Source organism: Crinia signifera, chromosome 6 (assembly GCF_055691185.1).
Source record: "Crinia signifera chromosome 6, ASM5569118v1, whole genome shotgun sequence".
Classification (NCBI taxonomy): Eukaryota; Metazoa; Chordata; class Amphibia; order Anura; family Myobatrachidae; genus Crinia; species Crinia signifera.
The window spans coordinates 269,797,596-269,811,520 of NC_139222.1; the positions used below are offsets into that span (position 1 = coordinate 269,797,596).

At 46.5% G+C, this 13,925-nt stretch overlaps 1 protein-coding gene across 4 annotated transcripts in view; it reads left to right on the forward strand.

Annotated features, from left to right (window-relative positions):
* The window catches only part of CRTAC1 (cartilage acidic protein 1), a 527,150-nt gene that overhangs the window by 173,181 nt on the left and 340,044 nt on the right, over nucleotides 1-13,925 (forward strand). The gene's annotated exons all lie outside the window — the stretch shown is intronic.

The following is a 13,925-nucleotide window of genomic DNA, read 5'->3' on the forward strand; positions in this document are numbered from 1 at the left end:
AAAGAATGAGAAAAGGTTTGGGAAACAGAACTGTGTGGTAGATGTATGAAGCGGTGATAAGGGAGGTGAAGTGAGCCAGATGTGAAGTAGCCTATGGCAACCAATCAGCACTGAAGTAACATCTGTAATTTGCATAATATAAAATTAAACAGAGCAGCTGATTGGTTGCCATGAGCCACTTCTCCTCTGACTCACTTATCCTCCCTTATCACTGATTCATTCATCTACCCCTGAGTACTATGTCACGATGGGGTTGACGTTACTACCAAGTTCTCTCCATGCTCCCAGGGTGTCGCTGTTGGTGGGAGATGGTGTATTGTCTTGTAGGGGTATTTAGCTTGGGGAGAGATAAAATTGTGAGAGGTAAAGGGCAGAATTTATTAAGGTGCTGGGAGGAATCCGTCCGACTCTGCCGCACTTTATGTCGGCAGGAATCTCTCTCAAATGTGCTCACTGCCCCGTAGGATGCTGTGGCATTTGTGGCACTCAGTCCGTCCCTGATAGAAGATGATTATCTCTCGGCAACGTTTGATAAATACCCCCCCAAAGTCCCGGAGGTTGCTATACCGCCATGCTTCAAAGATGTAAGGGGTTTATTTACTAAGATGGGAGTTCTGTTGAAAATGGGAAGTTGCCAATAGCAACCAATCAGAATTGACTGCTTATTTATTTAGCACCTTTTAGGAGATAATAGATAGAATCTGAATGGTTGCTATGGGCAACATCCCATCTGCAATAGTACTCCCATCTTTGTAAATTCCCCCAATGAGCGCAGGTTGCACGATAAGTTTTATATGGTGCTTGGTGGGGTGATAGACGCACGTGCACCGAAAAGGGGACATGTCCTATACAAACAGGGGCATGGCCTATGCAAATGAGGGTGCTGTCTGGCCATGCCCCTATTTTCGCCCTCTGCGCCGCTGAACAGATGCTGTGCGCATGTGTCTATTCCCCCCTGCCGGGACACTGCCGGCCGCAGGGCTGCCATCTTTGTGGGGAAAAGTTTGTGAGTTATCAATCATATTCTCTGACAAATGGCCAAATCACAAATTCTGCTAAGGTATTTAAACTTATGAGCACAACTGTATGTATGTATGTATATATATATATATATATATATGCACACACACATACTGACAAAGTCCTTAGGTGACGAAACGCGTTGACAGCGTGTCTGCAGTGACGCTGGAGATCTGTCTGGTCTGCTCCGCAAGCCGAGGAGATACCCCGCTGCTGTCCCGCTGTGAAGCTGTTGAACAGCCGTCTTGTGTCTGCCTGGTTGCCGGTGTACTAACGCTGGTGACGATACTGCCTTGTTCATATTTTAAAACTTAAGTGTACGTGAGCTTTTATTTTCCAGTAAAGTGTTGTATGATATATGCTTATGGTGTGCGCCTCCTCCATTTGCTTTTTGGTCTTTGAAGAGCACACATGCACTGGTCCTATAAGGAGTGATCTCCTCCATATTTTGTCATTGATCTAACCTTAAAAGGTGCAACTATACACCTACTTTTTGAGGAATAATAAAAGATTATATTCCAAATTGAGTGATATACATATCTCTGGAATCATATATATGTACAGGAGTGAATAACAATAGAGTCTTGAACGGTTTGTTCAGAAAAATTTACATTTCAAGCTTCCAATAACAGGATGGAACTAAGGGGCTTCCAATAACAGAGAAAAACAAAAAAATCTCCTGAAATACCACAACAAATTGAGAAGACATATCCAGTCTATATCATGATAAACATTTTTCCAGATTGTTACAAAATAATTGGCACACCCCTGATGAAGTCTCTTGATGAGACGAAACGCGTCAGGTTTTTTATATCATCCATAATCAAAGGATAACACTACTAAAGACAAGAATTAACTACGAAAAGTTTGTTTTACTGTTTATATACTTGTATTTATAAATGTTTTATACATGAATGAAAATTCCTATTGTGTACAAATTGGTTAAATAAGGATTGGGGAAAGACAGGAATTACTCCATTTTAAAATATTCAAGGGCGCCATATAACACTATTGTGAGGAGATTTGGATTGTGGGGGTCTTGCTAGTAGAAGACTGAGTGTCAGGGCCGGTGCTAGGGTGTTCGGCGCCCTCCTACAAACTAAAAATTTGCGCCCTCAGCACTTGCCGAAGGCAGACTATGAAAAAAAACATATAATGGGCTTAGCAGCAGCAGTGCCATGTCTAGACATTTTGGTGCCCTGTGTCAGAAAAGGAATTGGTGTCCCTGTCCCCCACTTACCCCTCCCCCCCCCCCCCCCACACACATACCAAAACCAGTGATAGTGTGTGCTTTATGCATGTGGCAAAATGTACACCATAAAGCCTATTACACATTACGCCACACACCATAGTGCCCATAACACATTGTCATACACCATAATTCCTACTACATGTTATAGCCCACTATAATGCCTACTACATTTTATACCACACACCGTAATGCCTATTACATATTACCTACATGCTTATTGCCAGGAGTTACATGCTCGTTGCCAGGGGTTGCTTGCTTCTTACCAACGAGTTCCCATTAAATGCTTAAAAGTAAAAGGTAGGTAGCAGTTTTGACAGTACTGAGGCAAGGAGGGGGTTAGGGTCAGGTAATACTTTATCTATCTATCTATCTATCTATCTATCTATCTATCTATCTATCTATCTATCTATCTATCATGATGAACTACATTTAATTTGTGTGCTTTTAGATAAGCATATTAATATTAAAATATTGCTTTTAAAAGAAGCAGTTTATCTATTATAACTCTGCTTTCCCTGGTGATCTAGGGTGAAAGGACTCAGCAAGTGTTAATTACCACACAACCTACCCCTCCCCCCTTTCCCAGCAGTTTTGGGGTTGGTGGCAGCCAGCACAGTACACCTACCCCAGGCAGTGAAGAGAAAGCAGGGCTGGTCCATGCAGTAGCTACAGCTCCAGGCATGTGCTGAAAATGTCACTCAGGCAGCACAAAGCACAGCCACAATGCAGCTGCCCCAGCGGTGTCCTGGCTATTGCTAACAATCCTGGAACCTGGGTGGACTCGCGATGGGGAACAATTAAGAGATACTGTAGCTGATGTGGTAGAGTCAGCTCAGCATTGTTGTTGTGCTTCCCCCGGCCCTGCTGAGTGTTATAGGTGACCATAAGTCCACCACATACCTCCCAACAGTCCCGATTTTATCGGGACAGTCCCGATTGTCAGGGCCTGTCCCGCTGTCCCACCCGCGGGCGGCAGTGTCCCGCGGTGTGGGGGGGGCTGTTGGGAGTCCCCCCTGTCGGCTGCTAAGCATCGGGGAATAAACGCTGTGCGCATGCGCACAGCGTCTATTCCCGCAGCCAGGGGCTGGGGGCATGGCTAGAGGCTCACAGAGCCTCTGGGTCATGCCCCCATAGCGGCAAAATGGGGGCGTGGCCTCACGGGGGGGAGCCGCGAGTATAGGCCACGCCCCCGAAATTAGGCCACACCCCCGAAATTTCTGGCGCGCCTCCGGCGCGCAGGAGATGCGTCCCGAGTCGCTGTCGGCAAATGTTGGGAGGTATGCCACCAGCATTTCTAGAGATTTTGTTTATATATATATTTTTGTATTGATTTTTCACCTTGACAAAGGGGCGTGTAATCCCCGAAACGTAGGTCCGTTTTGCTGTAACAAATATATGGTTTAAAAAGTTCCCGTTTGAGTGCCGCTGTTGTCTTCTTCCAATTCGACTATATATATATATATATATATATATATATATATATATATATATATATATATATATACACATTGAATATTTATGCATTGCACAGTATTACATATCACATTTTTATGACAGGTCTACTTTAAGACGTCTCATTTGTGTCCTGGTTTACTCTGTACTGTAAAAAATATCACTAATTACCTGAGCAAAGCAGATGTCTGTGGCGAGCCTTCGTACCCAATTAACACAGGTTGTCTGCTTTTTTCTTTTTAAAAAATACAATCCGCCAGAGATGTTTATATTCTCATAGATCATTCTAAAATATATAAAGTCTCATTTTAGTTATTGCTCAGGAAACATGATTTGTACCTGAGGTCCGCTGACGTGCAAGGGTTCAGGGAATTGTCTAATTTACATTTAATTAACCGGTTAATGTTTTTTTTATTTATAATACTAAACATCTACTGAGTAGAAACCTGGACGACTTATATTCATTTCCACACAGTATATTTATAGCATATTTAAGCATATGGCAGAGATTTTGGTGCCTCTCAGATGATTAATTACTTGCTGTTATTCCAAGTAATAGTATTGTGGTAATGCAGTTTTATGCAAAGGTGAGCAGATTATTCTGTCTGAATTACCAGTATGAGGACACTTTGCAGATTGGAACAGGCCATTCAGGATTTTAAATTGTCGTCACCTTAATCAATGCGATTTCAGTCAGTCTTACATATGGGACATAGAACTGTTCAAAGGCAAGTACAAGGTTTCGATAGATTAATTCAAACTTTGTTTTCTTAAAATATACATGTACCGAACTGAGTGCCCTGTGCCCGTAGAGGAGACAGCAATTTTCCCCAGGTCACGGCACCTGCACAATAGATCTGGCAGGTGTCGGGACCGGAACATACGCAACTTTTTGTCTTCTATGGACTGCATCAGCTGCAGACCATAGAGGTCGGATTGGGCTGAGTCAAAGGAAGGGAGTGGCTTCCTCTAGGAAACCAGTTCTCTGCTTATCACAACCGGTCTGGGGGACTACCTTGTGTGTCTGACTGACAGGAAGAACTTCCAATAGGAAGTCACTACTTTTCACAATGAAGCCAGTACAGTCGTGGACTGCATCTGGCTTCACTGTCACTGAGCACTGTACGGTATGGTACATAGGGGTCAGCAGCGTAGCTACGTTTTGGGCGCCCCCCCACCGTTAGGGGGGGGCGCCCCCCGCCGCCCATTCAAACCCCCCCCCCCCAATCCCCCGCAGCCTTACCTTTCGCGCTGGTCCCGGCGGCTCCGTTCTTCTGCTGAGGACCACCACAAAATGGCCGCCCCCATACAGCAGACAGTTTAAAAAAATTGTGTGCTATATGGGGGCGGCCATTTTGTGGTGGTCCTCAGCAGAAGAACGGAGCCGACGGGACCAGCGAAATAGATAAGCCTGCGGGGGATTGGGGGGGAGGTGTAACTATAGCACCGCAGCCCCCGGCGCCCCCATATGCACAGCGCCCCCCCGCGGTGGCGGGGGCTGCGGTGCTATAGTTACGCCAGTGATAGGGGTGCTTAGTGGCTTATAGGGCTGATTCCCAGATGGACGATTGTGTATGCAGTGAAATAATTATTTACCACTTCCAAGGCATATATTTTTCAAACTAATTGCGAATATTGCCAAGCAAACATTTTTATTCATCATAATGAGTTTATCGTTTATAGGAAATATATATATATATATTTTTTTTACACATTTATTATTTGAACTAATATAACAAATGTGAGCGACGATTGCATTTTTAGCAGATATTTTGCATTTCACTCACAAAGATTTTGGCACTAAAAGGGTTCAAATTCTCTTATGGGTTTATTTAATAAAATAGGCGTTTTATTGGAAAAAAAAATTGTGCTGCACCAACTAGAGATGTGCAGAGTCGGAGCCCCCACCGACGTCATCTTTCCGAGCCCGGTTCCGAGCAGCGCTCCGAGATTCCCACCTGACTCGGATCCGTCCACGTGGGCAGAACGTCATCGCCCGGCGCCGGATTTCGCGAGGCTTTAAATGGCGGCTGCCGCGCCTGCCATCTTCACTCCAGTCTAGTAGTGGGTTGGGAGAGGGTGTGTTGGTGCTGCTGCTGGGGCTTAAACTTGAGCTTGACCTTGAACGCAATATTTTATTTGCTGGGGCTGACTCTCAGTGCTGCTGTGTAGTCTAACTGTGTACTTGTAGTACTACTGTCTCCTCTGTGCAGTCTACCTCTGGTGTGCTGTGCTGTAATTATTTTATTCACTGGGGCTGTCTCCCTCAGTGCTGCTGTGTACTCTGTATTCCTCTCTGCTTAGGGTGGGCTCTCCCTAGCAAGGAGGACAGTCTAACTGTGTACTTGTAGTACTACTGTCTCCTCTGTGCTGGGGCCTTCCTCTGGTGCTGTGCTGTAATAGTATATATATTATATTAATAATTAATTATATTATATATACAGTGGCGTAACTATAGCACCGCAGCCCCCGCGACCGCGGGGGGGGCGCTATGCATGTGCCAACCCCCGCATCCCCAGTCTTTACCTGTGTTCAGTACGTACGCGCTGGTCACGGCTCCCTTCTTCTTCTATGAGGACCACCACAAAATGTCCGCCCCCATTTAGCAGCCAGTTCTCTGAAACTGTCTGCTGTATGGGGGCGGACATTTGTGGTTGTCCTCATAGCAGAAGAAGGGAGCCGGGACCAGCGCGTACGTACTGAACACAGGTAAAGACTGGGGATGCGAGGGTTGGTGCGGCGGGCGGCAGGCGGCGGGCGGAGGGGCGGGTGGGTGGCTGGGCGCCCTCCCTTTAACGGCGGGGGGGCGCCCAAAATGTAGTTACGCCGCTATATATATATATATATATATATATATATATATAGTCCACTGGTGCTGCCTGCACTGAATCTGACAGTGTTATTTACTCAGTCCACTGTTGCCACTGGCAGTGTTACTGCCTAAGTGTACCTACCTAGTACATACTAGGCTGCTATATATAATTTAATTAAAAAATAATACCTGTGCTGCATGGGACTGTAAAAAATACAGGTGGTGCACTGACGTGTGTCACTGAGTGCCACTGCCAAGCAGTACCTAATAATAAAATTCATTATTATAAATTCTGCTGGTGCATAATAGTCTGCTACTGGTGGTGTGTAACTACCTTTTGTGGTGGTCACTGGCAGTGCTACTGCCTACCTACCTAGTAGTTTAGTTTCTCTACCTACTAGGCTGCTATATTATTAATATTTAATTAATTTAATTATATATTAACATAGTTATCCAGCTACCTCCGTGCAACCTTTTGCCCAAAAAACAATATTGTGAGGTGTTCAGAATAGACTGGAAATGAGTGGAAATGAATGTTATTGGGATTAATATAGCGTATAAAAAAAAAAAAAAATCCAAACACAAAACGTTTAGGAGGTGTTTTGGCAAAACCCATTAGAACCCAAAACCTCAATGTAATCAGAACCCAAAACATGAAAAGTGTCCGGTGCACATCCCTAGCACCAACTCTGTGGAATGAGCTCCCTCACAACAACATGCCTCTCAACTTTCATTGGAGGTCTGAAATTTTGGGGGCATGGCCTACAAATTGCATCACATGTGCAAGGCCACGCCCCCTTTTGCCGCTGCTGCCCCTTTGCCTGTGGCGAATAGATGCTGTGTGCATTCTCCCCGCTGCAAGTGGGTGGCAGCGGGGACTCCCAACTGCCCCCCACCGCGGAACACTGCTGTCCCCAAGCGGGCCGTGGGAACGTCCCCAAAAACCAGGATGTTCCCACGGTAAACGGGACAGTTCGGAGGTATGTAACAAGACTTTCCTCTAGTCTCCAGAACTTGTGCATTCCTTGAAAGTTTCAGACAAGCTTATCGAATTTCTGGGACCAAAGTCGAATCTAATACAGACCTCCCATCCAGAGGCGGATTTAGACCTCATGGGCCCTAGGCAAGATACCGGTTTGGGGCCCTCCTCCCTTAAATAATTCATAACACTATATTTTTGCAGATGATCGCAGGAGACATTGATAGAGAACCTAGTGCACAGTCTATCGATAAATGCTTAGCTGCGTGAACATCGACACTGTGTACAAATCTGAATCACGCTCTAGGTTTTTTGGAAGTAGGCTTACCACCAGTGTCAGATTTCAAGTAAATTGACTGTAAACATACAGAGGGTGAAACCATTTCTATTCTATCAGAGACTTTGGGGGTTATTTTGGTTCACTCTTGGGTGTGGTTTTACTTCAAAGTGAGATCTATATTGCAGTGTAAAAATAAAGCAGTCAGTATTTACCCTGCACATAAACAAAATAACACACCTAAATCTAATTCTCTCTGCACATTTTACATCTGCCCCCCTGCAGTGCACATGGTTTTGTCCATCTAAAGCCCCATACACACGGGGGAGATATATTGCTCAGCAATATATTGCTAGTAATATATTGCTGAGCAATATATTGCCCAGTGTCTCCTTTTCATCAGCGACCAGAGAAAAGGAACCTCTGCTGGAGGTGCCGCAGAGGTAATTAGCTGGTCGCAGGAGCAAGCTCCTGCGACCAGCGATTAGAAAGGGGCTGAAAAAGGGAGCGCGCACCCGGCGATTTATCGCCGGGGCACACTCCCAATCACTGGCAATATGGTCGCCAGCGACAATATTTCCAGCGATTTCAGCCCCTATCGCCCCCGTGTGTACACAGCTTAAGAAGGATTTTGTCAGAAAGAGTGAACCAAAATAACCCCCTTTGAGAGTGTGAGCAGGTCCCTGTGATGTCATGATGTTACTAGCTAGCCGCTCAATGCTCCTCTGGGAAAGTTTTGGATGGTCAGGATATCTTTTAGGGGCCCCTTAGGACCTAGGGGCCGACTCTGGATCACACATAGGGATCCAAATGCGGCCCCTGCCCGATGGTTTCAGAATTGCGCATACGCATTTCTGTTCATGTGCAAACCCCAACAGCGAAGGGCTGTGATGTGTTGCTCACTCAGGGGAGGGACGAGGGCGGTGGTGGCGCTAGGCCATAGGAACGAGTGAGCAAATGTGCACTAGCGAACTCACGGGGTAATTCAGACCTGATCGCTTTTGTGTGAATTTGCAATCATCAAACGACTGCGACTTCTTCCAGGGGAGTAATCGCAGTAGTGTATGTGGGGCTATACTGTGATAAATAGCAAAATACATTATGAAGTGTATTTGTTACCATCACAAGAACATCATGTGTCTCTCTTGACTGAAGATAGCAACAGCGTAAATTGTTGTGAATTTTCTCTACATTACAAATGTCTTGGTCTATTTACCAATCCTTGGAGAGAGAGAAAAAGTGGAGAAAGATAAACAACCAACCTACCAACTCCTAACTGTTATTTTTCAAACACGTGGCAGTTAGGAGCTGATTGGCTGATTCTTTCCAAGTATTTGTAAATAGACCCTCACATTTTAAAGATCGGTCCAGTTAAACGCGACAATACGTTTTTTTCTAATACTTTTTTTATTTTGCTTGAAAGAGAACCCTTGTATTTATTTCTTGTGTGGACAAGGTGCGGGGGGAGGGGGGGGACTGTGATTTTCCAGCAATTATATGTTCACAATAACCGATTACGGTCATAAAGGTTTCCTAGAGACCGAAATATCTGCCAGGTGCCGCGCCGCTCTCTGCATGACCTTCCCCAGTGCGAAGAATCTCTCCGTTCTGGAGCTAATTTTTCAGTTGAGTGATTGAATTGATTCATTGACAGCCCGATGCAGTAGTGAATCTGATTCACATCTGCCCTGTCAGCAGTTTTTTTCCTGGCCCGTCAGCAGGCAGTTTAGAAGTAGGTACCGGAGAAATACTATCCGCACATTTTAAAAGCAAAAGAAGGAGGGGGTCTTTGTTTTAGGGACTGATCTGTTCATTCCGCTGTAATATCTCTACTTATGATTCTAGTGTTACAGCCCCATTCAAAGTGGTGTATGAGACTGCTCATCTGTTTCCCCCTTGTTCACTTAAGTAGACGTTGGCAGCAAAAGCGACAAGCAACTTCAAAGAGCACTCTCGCCAAACAGGAAACCTATTAATCAAATCTCATGTTGCGAGAATGCATTTGAAGTTACCTTCCCTGTCCGCTAGTGTTGGGTACTATTTTTATTTCAGTTCAGAAGATAATGATAAAGGATAAGTTTTTAGCAGTACTTGGCTCTGATCATAGTCTACGGCCGTTATTCTGGTTCACTCGCAAAGTCAAATTCCTTCTCAAATGGACAAAACCATGCGCACTGCAGCGGGGGCAGATGTAACTTGTGCAGAGAGATTTAGATTTGGGTGAGTTATTTTGTTTTTGTGCAGGGAAAATACTGGCTGCTTTATTTTTACACTGCAATATAGATCTCACTTTTAAGTAAAACCCCACCCAAATCTAACGCTCTATGCACAAGTTACATCTGCCCCCGCTGCAGTGCACATGGGCCCTTATTCTGATTCGGACGGTACGGCCCGCGTGCGGCCGTACCGCCGATGTTTTTATTCTGCACATGCGCAGAGGTCAATCTGCGCATGTGCAGCCCCCTTCGCCGCAGACGTATTTCGTCCGCCGCAAAGGGGGCGTATAGGGGCGTGAGGGGCTTCATACCCTCATTTCCCTATGTGTACGCCCCGCGTTTCATGGGCGTTCCCATGCAAACGCGGGGCGTATGCATGGTAATGAGGGTATGACGCAACTCATGGGGGCGGAAAGCTGACGTCGCCGGATGTCAGCTCTCAGCCCCCATACAAGCTATCACACGGACGATTGTCCGTGTGGTCTCAGCTTGCGGGAGCTGCTGGGGCGTGCGGACCTGCCTTCGATGGTCGACGACCATCGAATGCAGGGGGCAGCTCCCACCATGGTGGAGGCGTACGCCTCCACCATTTTTATGCGGATCGCCAGCCGTCCGTGTACGGACGGCCGTGGCGATCCGTCTCGTGGGCGGGGATTGGTTTGTGCGGCCGGAGCACCGTGTGCGGCTCCGGCCGCACCAACCAGAATAAGGGCCATGGTCTTGTCCGTTTGAAAAGGAATTTGCCTTTGTGAGTGAACCAGAATAAGGGCCTATGTCTTCCCGCATTAGAATTTCACCACCGTAAGTTAGCTTTCTGTACCAGCTTGCTTACCTGGTATATTCTGTATGACAGACTGTTGGTGCCTACGGGTCCAAGTATTTAATAAAGCTGTTCAAAGAAAAATAGTATCCAGCGCTTCCCCACTAATGAGACATGTAACATGAGGGTAACAAGATATAAATAATCATTTAGAACATTAATAATAATAATAATAACAACCAATAATTAAAATTTAGGATTTTCGGGGAATGCTGTTGAAGGTTATTATAAACAATGAGGTTTCTTAACAGTCACTTAGATGAGAAAAAAAGATCTACAGAATATCGACCTCCATTATTTATTTATCAGTAGTTTTTTTTATATATTTATTTATTTACACGTTTTTTTTTTATATAGCGCAGCAGAGTCCTTTACAATTGCAAAACTGGGTAATAACAGACAATCACAGAGGTAGGAGGGCCCTGCTCGCAAGCTTACAGTCTTCTATAGGGAAGTAGCCAATGATATACAAGGATAGGCGATATCTATTGTATAATAGTCCAGCAGATTGCAGAGGTTATTGTTGGGCTGTATGATACGGTGACCAGGCAATGTTGGCCTGGGGTGAGGAGGATGGGAAAGTGAAGAGAGAGACAATTTGCCTGTCCAAAGCATTCTGGAGTGCCCCCCTCATTACCCCCGTGTACATACGGACTCATTTTTCTGGGAGGGCACGGCAGCAAGTAACCTTGCCTACCTTTTGTTAGTGTTCCAGGCGCAGTGACCACTTTTTTCTATTTTGTTGTCTGTATGATTGAATTTTGACTAAATCCCATGAGCCGCTTGCAGCAGGTAATAATACTGTATGTACTTCATAATCTTTAACCTTGTTGAATTCATCTCAGAACAACTATCCTTAAGCACCAGGAGTCATAGCGCTCCCTCAGACACTGTCATAGTTGCTGTATATACATTCCAGCATGCAGTTCATCCCGCCATGCCACCCCTGGCGTCCCCCTGGCAGTCATTTCTGTGCGGTCATCCGGAGTGGGGGCGTGGTCATCACGATTGCGTCATCGTGGCCACGCCCCCCACCATGCAATGCCAGTATTTCAGGCATTGCACAGTGGGGGCAGGGCTACAAAGATGTGATTCACGTCATTTGCTCCCACGGACCCCCCTGCCAAGAGGCCACGAGGGAGGACACATTCTGTGAGGCTTGCCCCCCTTTCTGACCCGATTTCTGGGACCCTCCGTTCCGGGAGGATAGACAACCCTGATATATGCATGCAGTATCAGAAAAACCCATGTCGACCTTTTGACTCTTGACCTTCCCCATGTCAACCTAATGCTTGTGTCGACCTAATGACCCTGTCGAATTAACTCCATGTCGACCTTCATGCATGTCGACCTAGTGGTGTCAACTTAATGCTTGTCGACCTAGTTGTTGTCTATTCAATGATCCGTAGCTGACATGAAAAAGGGTGACATATACATGCGCAGACCCCGCCACCCAACATCGGAATGGGCTTAATTCGGCCCCTCCAATCAGTATTGAATCACCCCCTAAATTTCAGTTATAATAAAGAAGAAATGTAGACAAAATATATATATATACTAGGTGATTCATCGCGGCCTACGGGCGCTCTTCACACAGTTGTAAGGGGCTGCGTCCCCCTTAATTTGTGAACGTTTGTATTGTGAGACATATGGTTAGAATTGTATGTAAGATGCCTGTATTGCAACTTGAGTTATAGGTGAAATGTGTTAAATAGAGAGCATATGATTTGGAAGGGGGGGTGTATTGTTTTGTTTAATTAAAAAACGGATGTTTGTGTGTGTGCAATAGTATAGTAGGGTGTTTTTGGGTCAGCGGCTCCCCACTGGCGGAGGTCTCGACACAGGAAAACAGGAGGCTGGGTAGTGATAGGGGTGTGTGGGCATAAGGGGGACTAAAGAGGAGGGTGGGGGACACTGCATACCTCCCAACTGTCCCGCTAAACGCGGGAACGTCCCGATTTTTGGGGACGTTCCCGCGTCCCTCCCGCCGGCAGTGTCCCGCTGCGGGGGGGGGGGGCAGTTGGGAGACCCCCCCAATCTCACAGAATAGACGCTGTGCGCATGCGCACAGCGTCTATTCATGGCCGAAACCTTTTCGGGCGCTCGCGCGACTACGCTGCGCGAGTGTCCCTATTCTAATATGCAGAAAGTTGGGAGGTATACACTGTGCAGCTTCTGCCAGTGGGTGAGGGTACAGCGTGGCAGCACAGGAGTACAGGACGGTGCCCCTGAGTCAGTGTCTCCTCCTACAGGGTGCATGAGAGCAGATGCTGGGTGGTAAAGCATGATAGGGGAATGTGATCAACACAGGGTGAGCGGGTCCCCACTGGCGGAAGTTACGGGGCAGGAGAACAGGAGGCAGGACAGTGATAGAGGTGTGTGGGCATGAGGGGTAGTACAGGTTTTTGGCTGTTGCAGAGTAGGGATGGGTATTGGTGCAGACGCCATCGATGGTTGGCATTGATGGCGATTTTGCACCCTGCCATCGATAGTAGTAACCTATTACTTGGATAACCATTGATTGTTGTAGCTATCGATGGTCATCCATTATATCTGACTGAATAGACCGTGGGTCAATCAGAACTCGGTGGCAGGACTTCAGGGTGTGGGGGGGCGGAGCTATGCTCCGTGTCCCGGCACCTTAAAAAAATTTGAAACTTGATTGGTTCTCCTTTGCCATTGATTTAGGGAAACCATCTGGTCCTCTCACATCAATGGCAAAAGTATTCAACATCGGCCATAAACCATCGATGATTTGAAATCATTGATGGTCGATGGGCATCCCTAGAACTGGAGAAGGGTGAGGGACAGTATGCAGCTCCCGGCAGTGGGTGAGCGTCTCCTCCCACTGGGAGGGAGTGAGGGTGCATGAGAGCGGGAGGCTGTATAATAGTGGTAAGTGGGCAAGGCATTGATAAAAGTTGAGGTGCGAGTGCAGAGGACCGTGGGGACACTTCTGGTAGTGGGGGAACCTGCAGCGTGGCAGCTAGGCATGATCCCCCATTTTCACGGGGGTATGTGAAATGCGGGAGCGGGGTCGCGGGGGTCCGCTGGGGGGGGGAATTGCCAGAAGGGGGTCAGGGGGGTCTGCCAATTC